At 44.9% G+C, this 15,001-nt stretch overlaps 1 long non-coding RNA gene across 1 annotated transcript; it reads left to right on the plus strand.

The window, feature by feature from the left end:
• The first annotated feature begins 1,727 nt into the window (after window positions 1-1,727).
• On the plus strand, window positions 1,728-13,229 carry LOC121133782. Its single transcript, XR_005870757.1, has 2 exons — window positions 1,728-1,846; window positions 12,996-13,229. It is a non-coding gene; the product is annotated as an uncharacterized LOC121133782 (long non-coding RNA).
• The last annotated feature ends 1,772 nt before the right edge of the window (window positions 13,230-15,001 follow it).

A 15,001-nucleotide genomic window follows, 5' to 3' on the forward strand; every position in this document is an offset into this window, starting at 1 on the left:
TCTTTCCCCATGCAGGCAGATCCTGACAGAAGAGGCCTCTGCACACACATCCCCGCCATGAGGATTTCACATGCACCCTGCTTCCGCTCCAGTAGTTAATTGGATCAAGACAGGAATCATGACACAAGCCATAGTTCAAACTCGCTAATTAAATTAAGATCAATATAAAAATCTTCTTTGACCAAGGTACCATTGGACATTTCTGGCAGAGATAACTGCGTGTTGAGTCGATGAGACAAGGACGGAAAACACATGTTAAAGAGAGTTTCCATGCCAGATTCCTCTGTCCTCCCTAATGAAGCAAGACCCAGGCTCTAGGAAGCAACAGCAAGCTGTGTAAACAGGGAGCAGATGCTAAGTGCTGGCTGCAGGAGTGGTGACTCGGGAATCGGCAGGTGCCAGGGCCTCATCTGGTTACTTACTTGGTCCTCAGTTTCCCCATGCCTGCACGGGCTTGCAAACCAATGTGGTGGTTTCTAAAGCTTCACTCCAGACCCATTGTCCTTTAGTCTGCCTTATAACTCTTTAATGAGGGTGTTATCCTGCCTGCCCCCAGTCACAAGAAAATGGGGAGTTTTTATTGAATCTGCTGTCGAGTCTCAAATGATGTGGAGAGACAGGGCTCAGATTGCTCCAGCTCTTGAGGTGGAATGTTTGCTGGTGGATAACATGCCCTTGGATTGGCAGCATCTCAAGGGCCAAGGGACAATGCTTGAATTGTACAGCCACTGAGACATGAGCTCATCCTTGACTTGGAACTTTGTGGATTCAGGGCCTTCATCCATCACAAGTGTAAACATGTTGGATTCATAGTAAATCCTGATGCTTGAAGGTTTCTCTGGCATTCTAATGAAAGCCACAAGTAGCCCATGATAGACCAGACTCATTCAGATAGCAAAAATTCTTGGGCTTCTTAGTCACCTGATAAGTTCTCCTTGGGGGGGCTGTGTACTCCAAATTATAAATCTTGGAATGGGGTTAGTCAAAGGTAATTCTAGACTCTTGGTGTCTGTCCACAATAGTTCCTCTCCTATAGAGAAACTTCCTGCTGTATTTTATTTGATGCCTCAAGAACAAGACTGTTATTTTTAAATGCAAAAAAAGATAGATATAAAAGATGCCTAAAAACTCAGTACTGATGTGACCAGGTGCAGAGTCTGTAACGTCTATCCAACCTAGACACAGAAAATAGTACAGTAATTCTTTGCAGGGGGGCGGGGGGTATAAAGACAGACAGACAAGCAATGTCACAAAGGAGCATTTGCCTTTGAGTTCTACATAGTTTGCTTGTTGGGACCGAGGATCCTGAAGGCTTGGAGGACTCTGTTCTGGAAGCCCACCTGGACAATGGCACACCTGTTCTCACTGAAGGGTGCGGGAAGAGAGTGAGTTCCCTTTTCCAGTGTCTTCCTGTGTGTAGTCTCCAAAGTCCACCTGCTCTTGGATGTAGGAAGGCCAACGCAGGGGTGAGAAGATCAAGAATCCTGAGGAAGCACAAAATGTTTAACGAAAGAGTAAAGAAAGCCAGTGTCTAATGGGCCAACCTCATGGTCTACGTGCCAGAGCCTCCTCTGAAATTCACATTGAAATATATCACCTGGTGCAGTAGTATTGAGAATGTAACTTATACAAAATTATTACATAATGGGGACTCGCCCCCCACTGTGATCTCAGCTCCTAGTTAACAGATGCTTTGCATAGCATCAAGCCTTTTTGAGCCTTTTTGCTTTCACCATGGGAGGGTACAGTGGCCAAGGCAGCATCTTACAAGCAGAGACATGAAACCTTTACCAGACAGACTCTGAACAAACCTTAGTTTGAAGCCTGACCTCCAGAACTGTAAGAGGTAAATCTTGCTCTCTATAGAGTACCGATACCGAGTGTTTCGTTACAGCAATGCAAACAGGCTGAAAGAAAAGCCACCACAGCTGACAGGAACGAAGGCCCAAGGTTCAGTGTACAGGAGCTGCAGAGACCAAGGTCCTGAATCAGATAGGGATGACATGGAGACAGAGGCAAAGCAAGGGGAAGGGCTCCACCCTGGTCCCTGCATATGTCCCTAAAAAACCCAAACACTGCAGAGAGAAGAGGTCTGATCAGCACCAGAGTGGGCTCTCAAAAATACTGAGTCGTGAAGACTGTATAATGTGAGTGAGGTAATGATAAGACTCTCTCCCTAACATTCTCCTCCTGCCATATGCTGGATCTCCGGGCTTTTTCCTCAGTGGCCTGGTATGCACATTTTTGCAAGATCATATATTTAACCAAGATAGGTACAAACCAGATGGTTCACCCCAAGGCTACACTAACTAGACACTCTTGCAATCCAACTTAACCCTCGAGCATCCACACTGTCTCAAATGCTCTTGTGAGGCAGATTCCACCTCAGCTTTTACAAATAAATCCTCATGCAAAATCATTGTACAACAGGCTGGGGATGTAGCTCCGTGATCAGAGGCTTGCCTGACAAGCAAAAATCGTGAGGTCTAATTCCAGCAGCACCGGGGGAAGAAAAGAGAGGCGCACGGATAAGATGTAGATCAACATAGAGGATAAGAGAAGAACTGAGTACGGACAGGGACAGAGGTTCAGGGTCCAGTCAGGGCTGGTGCTGTAAAAACCAGGGTCCTGAATCAGACAGGAATGGCATATTCATAGGTAGGGGTGTGTGCATGAATGTCTGTGTGTTTATGTGTGTGTGTGTGTGCGTGTGAGTGTGTCTATGTCTGTGTGCGTGTGAGTGTGTCTATGTGTGTGTGAGTGTGTCTATGTGTGTGTGCATGTGAGTGTATCATCTTATGTGTGTGATTTATCATCTTCTCAGCTGCACAGTCCCTACTCCTTTATATACATCATTACTGAGTTCACTGTCTAAACGCCAGCTTGCCCTCTAGAGGGTTAAATTCTAGTGGAACTGGACTCACAACGTGCTTGGAAGGGAGGTCTTAGATGGCAAAGGATAAAAGATGAAGGTTCAGTTGGAAGTTAAAAGTGGAAAAGCAAGGATCCTAGGGAAATATCCCAAGACATCTTTCACACCACACGTACTTGATTGGAAATGGCTCAGGGCTGTCAATGAATTCCTACAACTTGACAGAAGAGCCAGCATGGGAGACAGTGACATCTCAGGCCATCAGGACGTCTCTCACAGATGGGCCTCACCCTCTATAGTACAAATACCTCATGCTTTCCAGTCCCTCTCTTGTTCCCTTCTGAGAGTCTAAGCAACTTTCATCCCCCTCTCTGTGTATCATCTTTCCCATTCTGATCTTGGGGAACCCCCAGGTGGTAGGGCCTGGGACCGAGTCTGGGACACACATGAATGAATGAAACCTTGTAGCACTGGGTCTCCTGTTCCTCCTGGTGGCTCCCATCATGGTGTGCTCAATTTTCCTTTTTTTTTTAAACATTGAGAGCTAGCTGGAAGTGCTGGCCAAAAAGCCTCAGAGGACAGCAGGCCCTTCCTAGCCTGGAGCAGTACAGGTGACTTCAGACAGCATTCACAGCCATCATAGCTCCTCCTGGACACATAGAGAACCTGGGGTTTGGGAAAACAAGGACATAATCTCAAAGGACACAAAGGTTGACTTCGTCTATCACCTGGAACCCATCCATAGCATGTGACTTTGTACCTCCTTGTGAAGCTGATATGTTCTCAACCTTCTTAAGAGATACTTTATTGTAAGGGACATAGATACGAAACATCACACTTTGAGACAGCTAGACCCAAAGCCTCCGTATCTCAGCAACCTCTGTAAAGTTAGAATACCCATTCTACAACTGCAGGGATCACGCTAGATTCTAAGCTTTCAATACCGGTTTTGTTTTTATGCACTTATCCACCACAAGAAAAGAAAAAAAGGAAAGAAAGAAAAGGCATGACAGTGCTAAAACTAGAAAAGCAACTGACTTTATATTCAGTTCGATGACTCACATGCCCATTACCTGCATCTCGTCCTTCCTTGCCACCTAGCATTTCCTCTTCCTATTTCCTCCTTACATGTTATATTGCACACATCACACACACACACACACACACACACACACACACACATATACACATTCTGCACACAGACATACAGATACACACACCATATACATACACACATGCACACACACAAACACACACACACACGTTTGCTTACATACATATACTATATATAACCCAGGATCAGTGTACAATGGAGAAACACATGGCCCTTTTTCTTTCTGACATTGTGTGGCCTCAGTTAATACTATAAACTCTAAGTCCACCCATTTTCCTGCACATTTTTTAATTTATCTTCCTTTAGAACTGAAAGATATTTCGCTTCAACTTTCATAGCAGGAAATGTTATCAACTTCATAAACTATCACTGCCTTAACGTAACTTGCAAAGAGAAGAGAGCGGATGGAGAGTCCCTCCTGGACTCATGAGCGGCCCAGAGCAAACTCAGAATGCATCTACCAGTGACAAAGTCCTCTGTACTTCACTGCCAAGCAGCCCAGCCTCCCAGAATCGAGGCACTCGGTGCTGCGCTGTGCTTGGAGGTTTACATGCAGGTTTATATGCAGGTTTACAGATTTCAGGCACCTTGCTTTAACCCTCACTAACTTAATGTGCTTAAGATCCTCACAGTCTATGACTAAAGCATCTCAGTTTTACTGACAGAAAACATGAAGCGCGCTGCAACTTTACAGCTTCATTGAGGTTACACAGCCAGGAAGTGAAAGAGCCGTGCTTAAACCCTCAGCTGCCAGGATCTTACACAGGGCTTCGTCTGAGAAGAGATCTTTTTTATAATGCAGTCTCAGAAATGCAACCATTTCCCTTCCAGCCTCTCTGCATTCATTCTCCAAATGTGATTATTAATTTGAGGCATCCCAGAGTCACAAATAAACTGTTAGGTGCTGAAGCCACCAATTAAGTGCGGTTGTTTTATTTGGTTCAAGGAGATAAAGGCTCTCCTGTACCCCATCTGTCATAAAGGCCTTGCTTAAAAAATCGCTCAGTGGAGACATCCTACTCCAACACGGAGATAAAAGGGAGATTTAAAAGTCATGACGTGAATCTGTCCCGGAGGCTAATCGAGTATGGGGGGAGGGAGAGGAGCGGTCGGTTGGCGTTCTCAGCCGCGTATTAGCTCCCTCATCTATTTGTTGTCAGGGCTATCATTAGGAAGATTAAAAACCCAGTGCCTACAAATGGTACTGAAATTTTTGTCTTTCATTAGTGACTTATTATTATTATTACTGTAGCCCTCCTCTCCACACCCCTCACCCCGCAGCAAAGACAATGATTTCTTAGTGTACATCAGGGTGTAATCCATAGAGGATTCATCAGGGTTGAGAAAATATTAAACGCTATTTCCAACCTCTGCATCCTATTGTCAGAGGCCATCGTTGATAATAATAGCTTTAATTTATAGAATTATAAATAATACAATAGTGACACCAGGAATCTAGGATCCTATAAATCTGTCCCCCATCAGTACAAATGAGCATCGCTAAATGAAACCCTGCTATAAATACATCCTGTGCCAGCTCAGGGTGGGGAAAAAATTTACAAAAATAAAAAGAGCAGGAAATATAATTGCAGTAGAAATGGGAACCTCTTCAGTCACCAGAGGGCTTTCACCTTGAAATATGAGCCATCTTTGCTTTCCCTGTTTTTTTCCTATTGAAATTTCAAAATATATTGAATTTGTTTCTTATGAGAGGAAACAGGCACCATGTATCTTGTCTCGGGCAATCCCCTTGTGTGTTAGCTCATGTGCCCTCTATAACTTAAGAAGCAGTCACACCATACATATTCACCATGCTCCTTGGAATAAGTAGATGTATGAATTTACAAATGACCTGCTTGTTTGTGGTGCTAGGCTACGTGGGTAATGTCATGGTTTTTTTTTTCCTTTTAAGAAATACATTTGCCTCCTAAAATTAATGAAATCTGCTTTGGGGCATATTCTCTCTACGTAAGAAATTTCACCTGCCCACAGCAGCTGACAGAAGACATCTCCGGATTCTTTGTGCTATTTTAGGTGCTGTTCTATTGATTCCTGCAGGAAAAGGCCCTGACTGCTTTATATTATGCTTAAGGAAGCAAATGCATAGACCTTAAAGGCAGGAGATGAGCTGGGTGGACCTACCTAATATTCCTGCCAAACATGGATCACTAAAAACATCCTCAATCTAAACAAATGGTTAAAACACACACACACACAGAAAGAGAGAGACAGAGAGAAAGAGCAGACTATCCCTACAGAAGTATGACTGCCTTTCACTGGCTATATCTGTTCATGAAAGAGACAGAGAAGGGAAATGCCTTCCCATGATTTCAAGACCACATGTCAGATGTGGACTCCAGGATGTTATCTATGGATGACTCCATAGACGTCAAACAAGTCATGGTTTTACCAAAATATTCCAGGAGTTAAGGGGCTGAGCAGGTGGCTCAGAGAGTAAAGCTGGAGCCCATAGAGAAAGCAGACATGGCCACCTTGCCTGTGATCCCAGCATAGGGAACATCTGCAGAGAAAGGTAGCTCCAAGGGGCCTGATCATCAGCCAAAGATTCCAGAACTGTTGAGCTGATTGCATCCAGCTCAATCCCTTTTCCCAGCAATCACTATTACTTCTTCTGCCTTGGGAAGAGGAGGCCTGTGAACCCTGTAAGTTCCAGGAACTTTCTGAGACTCTCAAGTTTCCTTTACTTTCCAGAGCCTTGATAGAATGCTTTTAAGCCAACTTCCTTTGCTGAAGAGCCATCTCTTGAAAGTCCCACCACCAATCCTGACACAGGCTAGAAGCCCAGCTGTTAGCATGTGGGCCTTTAGGGGATATTCCAGAGGCAGATGATGGCAAACACGCAGCCACAGAGTTAAGCCTACATCCCAAACCCAACCTCATCACTTACGGATGCTTAATGTCAGCAGCTGACTTCACTTCCTGAGACCTAGTGTGGGTTGGGGGCAGGATATTTCCCATCTGATTCCCTGTTCTGCCAAGTGCCACCAACTCTGTCCTGCTCCAGGGAAGCTCTGGTTCTGGCTGGCCTTGGCAGCTGAGATTTTGTTTCTTCAAGGGGTGATGCAGGGTTTCGCCTCTTCTGTTCCTTCTCTGTAAAGCTGCTCTGGCTCCTTGCACCCTTCACAGAAAGCAGTTGTGCTCCTCAGCAGCTTATGTCACAGGCACTGTGACTGAGGAATCCAATAACCCACCCCTTCTGCTCGCTTTGGGTGGTGGTGGCTCAGCTGCTCCTCAGCGGGATCCTGGACCCCACACGCAGACTTTGAACATGCCTCCCTTTCCCACTAGGCCCCTCGTTGCTGAGCGCTGTCCCGTCTTTTGTCTTTTGTGGTGCGGTGTGTGTTTGTTTCTGTCTCACGAAGTGTGAATGAGTGAGGTAAAGTGGGATGAGCACTGCTGAGCCCTAAGCAGATGGCAGCAGTACAGTCAGTATGAGTCCTGGAGGAGGAGAGTCCTCAGAGTCAGAACTGGAACCTCACGCAAGGCCTGACTGATTCTGCCTCTGCCCCTCCAACTCCTCCTGTAGACCTCTTGCTGCGTACATCTGCAGAGTTAGGCCTCTCAAAGCTGCCCTCTAGCCAGTCTGTGACTTTGTATCAGGTCACCTAACAGAAGAAGTGGAGTCGTAGAGGAGACCTGGATGATGCAGGTGAACCTCTGTGACCACACGTTCCTTCATCATGGAAAGGGAGGGCAGGAGAGCAGCTAGAGAAAGTGTAACTGGCTTTGAAGGTGAAAGGAGGGCCCAGGAGCCAAGGTATGCAGGCAGTCCCTGGCACCTAAGAAGGGCACAGAAGGGAAGACACCAATCACTTAAAAAAAAGTGTCCTCTGCAAAATTTTATTTAAGCTGAACTTGTAGCCTTCTGTGCCAGTTTTTGAAATCCATACAAATTTCAGTTTGAGTCACATGAGTGATAAAGAGCTAGAGTGAACATAAAAAAGTGATGACATATTCCAGAAAGTTCTTCCCCTCTTTGCAAGATTTTTCAGAATGTGGAGTCTATCTGGGAAAAGAGAAATGCTAGATGCATTCGTATATCGCCATCAGTCATGCTTCCCATTCAACAATGAAGAATTTCTGAGTCCCTTGCTTGAGTGCCCTGAACCGGTAGTCCCCAGATTTCACTCAGCCCTTGCCATCCAACCACTCATCCACACACACACAACCAATAACAAATCTTTGTCCTGTGTGTTTTCCAAATTCTTCAGGCTGTCTCTAGCTCAGGCTTAACCATGTTTTAGGTAAGCTGAGTAGATTCAGCATGTGCAATTTGGCTCATGAATCTGTCTGTCTCTTTGGCCCGCTCTCAGGAGTTCTTCTCTAAACCTCCTCTCATCTGTCTACAAACTTTTGCAACATGCAGGCTTCCCTGTCTGAAAGTAGAGTGTGTGCCACTAGTAATGTGAAAGGAAGCTGTACAAACTGTAAAGACATGGTTTCTCTTCTTGGTGCCATGATGAGGTGGTAGCTGTGTTTGTATGAAGATAAGGGGTTGTGGAAGGTGTACATGTGGATGTTGAGCTGTGCATATGTGTACATGTTGTCTCAAGGATATGGGGAATATGTACATGGTACGTAGTATGCCATATGAGGAATAGGCAGGCATATCTGTGGTATATGCACATATAACATATGGAGGTGTGCTTGTGTTGTGCATACGTGCTTGTGGATTTGATATAAGGTTTGCAAATGCAGTGGTATATATTATGTGTGTAGAGGTATTGGGATGTGTACATGGTTACATGGAAATCATGTATGTGGGGTGGGAAGTCATATGTATGGTATTTACATGTAGATTTCTATGTGTGGCTATGCAGGATATGTGCTGATGTGTGTGAGGTATGTGGCAGGTGAGTATGTGGAGTGTTGAGGCATGTATATGTCTTGATGTAGTTTATACATGTCAGGGTATGGGGTATGTCTGTAGAGATTTTAGGATATACATGTGTATAGTTAAGTAGGATGGATGTAGGTGGGGTGGACATACAGGTGGCATGTACATATATATGTGTCTTCACACTTACTTAGGGTACCTATTCTGGCATATGTCTGTTAGCATGACATGTACCAGTAGGGTCCTGGCATTCTGCATGTTTGTGGTTATAAGGGGCTATAGAATAGGGACTGTATGTATGTGCAGAAAGTGTGCAGTTTGTTTATGAGGTTATATAGGGCATGTACATTAGAGTGTACACAGGTGTTTGGTTGTGTGAATGTGGTTATGTAGGTTATGTGTTCATGAGAAACTTGTGCACACCTGTCTGGTGTGATGTGGAGAATTGTACACATGCTATAAGACCACAGGTTTTGGACTCCGTCCACATCAAGGCATCTTCACTCATTCCTTCTCCCACATATTTAGAAGCTAGCCGTGACCCAGGCAGAGTTCTCAGGTTCAACAGTGAACAACACAGACAAGATTTGAGTTCACAGATCTTATACTTCCATGGGAGAAGAGATAGTTCACTAAAACAAAAAAAAGTCACAGAAAATAATTTCTTATGTCAGCAAATGCAAGGAGGTACCAGCTCTTTTCATGATAGTATGGACCAAAACAGCTTCTCACACTTCAGCAGGCTAGGGAAGAAAGGGCCAAGAGTGAGACTAGGGAAAGACACTGAGTCCCTGAGCCACAGCTAAGAAGATCAGGAACTGGACAAGGTGGTTTTTAATTCTCCCTCTCTCTCCTCCCGAGTACTCCTCCATTACAGCATGGAGAGGGAGGGTCTTGCAAGTCCACACCCTTAACTGAGAAGCAGTTGATGGTTGATAGCTTTTGGGAGAGGGAAAGTGTGTTTTCTTTAAGGGTGTGGCTCTTGGTAGGTCAGCCCTGCTCCAGTGGATAGCCACACATCTATGAGTATATGGGCAGCACAAATTGGAATCATTGGGTTACAAGAAGAAGAAAAGGAGGAGAAAGAAGAAGGAGAAGAAGGGTGTATATTGCATAAGTATAGTTTTGTTTTTGTTTTTGTTTTCTTGCAGCAGAAAAGCAGACAGACATGATCTTAACAGGTTAAGACTCCTGTATCAGACAAACAAGGAACCCCAAGTTTTCTGTGGGATAATGGTTGAATGCATTTAGAGGGTCATGTACATAGGTAGTTACTGGGAAGTTGCATCTATTCTCCAGTGGTTTGAATGGGAGTAGGGTGGGTTGTTTTCAATACCTAGGCACATTGTTTATTGTTTCTGTAGGTAGAGTAGACCAGTTAGGCTGGAGACAAACAATTCGTTATGACTAGGGCTATTGCCCAATACACCCTGATTCAACTCCTCATGATCTGAAACTAATACGCAATAAGGGTAGACTCAAGAACAACATCCGAGGTGCTCCTCTGGCACTGTACACACACACACACACACACACACACACACACGCACACACACACACACACACACACACACACACACACACACACACACACACACACACACACACACACACACACACACACACACACGTTTGGCCTGAAAAGCAGAATGGGAAAATAAAACATAATTCATGCTACCAAGGTCTAATGAAGGGACTATTTTGTTAATCACTTCGTGTTGTTACTGGACAGCCAATAATCATTGCCTTGTTAAGTGCCCCATGCAGTCAGAACACAGTCGCAGAGCACTGTCATGCTCATGCTGTCATCTACAGATGCATATGTGTAAGACCCACAGATCTCCTTGTGTTTGCTCTGGGAGCTGAGACAAGTGCAAAGTCAGGAAGTGTAGCCAGGGCTTGGCATTGACGTGTAAATGAGCCCAAGATGAAGCCCATTTGCTCTATGCCTGATCTCCATGTCAAAGCCTGACTATTCTGTCACCTCGCTACAGAGGGGAGTCGGGGAATAGGCATTCTTCTTATCACCCCCGAACACATGTTAAAAATTTACTCCCTGAAATGGCCGTGCACAAATAGGGCTGGGGTGAGGTAGGGGAAGGCACTTTCCAGGTTGATTCACATGCAAACTCTATTTTGAAGCTATTCATCTTCTGGAAAGGCAATCACTGCCTTGAGGAGAACTCTGAGTTGAGTCTTTGGTTGCTGCATTCACAGGTTCAGGTTCCACATGCAGAAGCAAAGTCCACCAAGGCCAGAGGTGGGACTGATAGGTTCAAGTGACTGAGTAGACACTCCATCTAGAATCTTCTAACGTCCTGATGACTTACTTCTCAGACTACAGAGTCTTGATGGTTTCTGTTCAGGCCTCATATTTAGATTGTTTATGATGACAAACTCAATCTTCTGGTCTCCCTGTAAATGTATAAGGTTGGAACACTTTGGATATTGTAAAAAAAAAATCTTCCATGGGGTTAACAGACTATTATGTAGATTTAGGAAGAAGCCAAGAAGTAGGTTCCAGTCGGCAACAGATGCACAGCTGAGGGATGCTGAAGACCTGAGGCGGACTTCTCAACTGAGCCTCACTGAACTTTCAACCACATGCTTGTATAAAATAAGGATAGGGGAAAAAAAGGCGAAGAACTGAGTGTGTTATTGCTTGACCTGGTGGGGAGGAGGGAGGGTCAGGGTTTTCCAGAGAGACAGAACCAACAGAATGAAGTGAGATCAAAATAAAATTGTTAGATTGTCCTACACGATATGGTGAGAGTAGCCCAAGGGCTGTCTCACCCTGGAGAGGCTGAGAGCCTGGTAGTTGCTCAATCCATGAGTCCGATGATTCAGGAGTCCCCATGTGGTACTGAATGGAGGATCCCTGGAAACCCTGTGGACCTCCTGGAGAGCTGATGGCCCTCCACGCTGCAGGAAGGCCCTAAGGCTGTGTTCTGACATCTGTGAAGGAACACAACCACAGCCAAAGTCACAGCAGCACAGATACATTTGCCAGCAAGACAAGAGGCAAACAGGCAAAATGCAAATCTTTCTTCTTCCATCTCCTCTTATCTGGGTTCTCACCAGAAGGGACCCCATATTTAAATACTCCCTCGCAGGAGTGACCATTGGCTTGCCCTTTAGCAGATTCTAGATGCAGTTAGGTTGAAAACCAAGATTAGCCATGACAGGGGGGCTATGATGCCAGGCAGGCCTAGGGTGGAGCTGAGAGGTTGCTCTGATGGGAGTGACACTGGAGAATTCCCAATAAAACCATTAGGGCTCAGCGTGGGGCTGTATTAGAATGCTCCAAAGGAAGATAAACAGTAGAATAGGGACTATCCGGAACTAACTCACAAGCCTACTAACTTCTCATTTTTTTAGTGTCTCCCTCAACCTCTTACTTCAGATATGTTAAGTTTTCATTGCAAAGGCCACCTCTTTGATTAAGTTTATTCTGAGGTAGTTTTTGAGGCTATTGCAAATGGGAGTGTGTGCACAATCTCTTTATTGGTGTGTTTGTTGGTGGAGCGTAGACATAGAACTGATACTTCTGAGTTGGTTTTGTACCTGTCACTTTGCTGAACTCACTAATAATTTCCAGAAGTTTTCTGGTGGAACTTTGGAATCCTTATCGTGCAACATCACATCATCTGCAAATGGGGATAGTTTGGCTTCCTTTTTTTTTCTATGTATAATTCCTTTAATTTCCTTCTTTTGCTTTATTGCTCCAGCTAGTGCTGCAAGCAACTTGACTGAAAAGGAGTAGGGGTAATGCACAACACTGTCTCATTCCTGATTTCTCATAGGATTGCTTGGAGTTTTCTGCTTTAAGTGGTGTCGGCTGTGGATTTGTCATCTGCAGCTTTTATTTTATTGAGGAATGTTTCTACCAGCTCTACTCTAGTTATCATGAAGGAATGCTGCATATTGCTAAAGACTTTTCCTAAATCTATTGAGATTATCGTATTGTTTCTGTGTTTAAGTTCATTCATATGATTCCTTACATTTATTGATTTGTATGTGTGATACCTTTCCTACATCTGTGGGATACAAATACCTTGATCATGGTGTATGGTGTTTTTGTTATGTGCAGATAAATGGTTCCTAAATATTGGAAACAAACTCCTTGACGTGTCTACAAAAATATTTTCTAGGTTGTGTTAGGTGAGGCGACGAGAAGAGCATTCCAGATGTGGGCAGCACCGTTTATTTCATCACCTTGATCTGGACGGAGAGAAAGAAATGAGCAAGCTGAGCATCATCCGTCTCTCTCTGCTTCCTGACTGCAGGTGCCGAGTGACCCACCCGCGGCTTCACGTTCCTGCCTTTCCAAAGCGATGGGCTGTACCCTCAAACCATGAGATAAAATAAATCCTGCCTACCTTAAATATCCTTGCCACATAACTTGTCCCAGCAGCAGGCAAAGCTACTAAAACAGTAATCTTCTCCCTACTTGTGTCAGTTGCCCCCAGGCTTCCAACTTTCTTTTATATTGTTGGTTCAAATGCTTCATTTTCAAAAAGGAGGAGAATGGCTCCCCAAATGCCAAAGGAAAAGCTCTGCAGGAACCCAGCCCGGCTCCATATCACGGCACACATGTAGACTTCTGTGTTAGAAATGAGAAGCACGGGGCTATGGCAATGAGTCTCCCCGTTTATTCTGATAGTCTCCCTTCTTCTCATTGTAATGTTAGGGTTATAGGGACGACTTGGGGGGTTCAGATCCTCTTCACTGCTGACGTTCAAGTGGTACACATGCCCCACTGAAGAACAGTACCCATGATTCCGAGGAGGGGCTGCATCAGCCCCTGTACTGGGGCTCCTCCCAAAAGTGAGAACCAAATTAAAATCCACATTCTGTCAAATACCTGCTGAGGAGCAAAGGCATTCCAGTTCAGAACCATTGGAACTCTCCTTTAACAAACAGCGAGCAAGCAGACACACCTCTTAGAACCCAGGCCTGAACCAGGCTGTGCCTCTCCATGGGCGTCTCTAAGACAGAGCGTCAGGAAGCCGTCTGTGCTATGATTTGACAGCTCTCAAGGTGCTGATCCTCCAAGCTCCCTGCCTCAACTAAATCATGTGGTGTGAAACTTCTCATCACCCCTAAAGGGTCATAAACGTCTGGCCTTTCCTTTGTTCTGGGAACTGGTCCAGACTCCTCAGGGAGACAGTTCAGGGATTTGGTCCAGAGATGCCAGAGATGAAGGCAGCTGCTTTCAAAGGAGATTCCTCTGGCTTCCCCACCACCATCATCCCTGGCATCTCATGGCAGCCCTCTCATACACACACACACACACACACACACACACACACACACACACACACACACACACTCGCTCTTGCATACATGTCCATGTGTTCTTACCCTGAATGGAGAAGATCCTCTCCAGTCTTTAAAGAGACGTTAGTGCTCCACTTAAGATACCATCTCACTTAGACCTCCGTGTATCGTATGGTTTCTTTATGGCTATGATCTCCCTCCCTCCCTCCCACCTCGGCCCCCATCATGGCCAGCAGAGCCTGCTCACTCTCAGCCTTCCATGAGGACTGAGCACTAACATCTGTCTCATAACATGTATGTAACTTATAAAAGGTAATTTATGAAAAGGACTCGAGTGGCGTATTAATAGGCGTGCACACACATGCTCTGTGCTTGCCTTGCTGTGGGAGATGTGGTGTGTGTGTGTCATGTTGGTGTTCTGAGTGCATGTATTGTGGGTGTGAGTGTGGCACATAGCATGACATGTGTGTTGTGGGGAAGAATACACATTTGGCAGCTCATCTGCTTACATAAAGGTAAGGGTTGGTATGTGTGTGGTATATGTTGTAGTATATGAAACAGTATACAAGCATGTTTGTGGGTGAGCGATATGTGAGTGTGTATGTGTATGTGTGTATGTAGATCAGTATGGCTGTGGTATGTTAGTGTTGTGTGTGATGTCTATATATGTGTTCACATGTCGTGTGTGGTTTATGTATAATGTGGGTGGGTCGTGTGCAATAAGGGTGTTCACATGTGTGGGTGCCTGTAACAGACAACACATGTCCATGTGAATAAATGTGCATGTGTGGTATTGTGATTGTGGTGTCTGTGTGTTATGTGTTGTGATATGTGAGCTCCCTGTATGTTGTCTCATGTGTGTAGTATGGGGTGACCT

This window comes from Mesocricetus auratus, unplaced genomic scaffold, assembly GCF_017639785.1.
Source record: "Mesocricetus auratus isolate SY011 unplaced genomic scaffold, BCM_Maur_2.0 Super-Scaffold_100024, whole genome shotgun sequence".
In the NCBI taxonomy this organism is placed as follows: domain Eukaryota; kingdom Metazoa; phylum Chordata; class Mammalia; order Rodentia; family Cricetidae; genus Mesocricetus; species Mesocricetus auratus.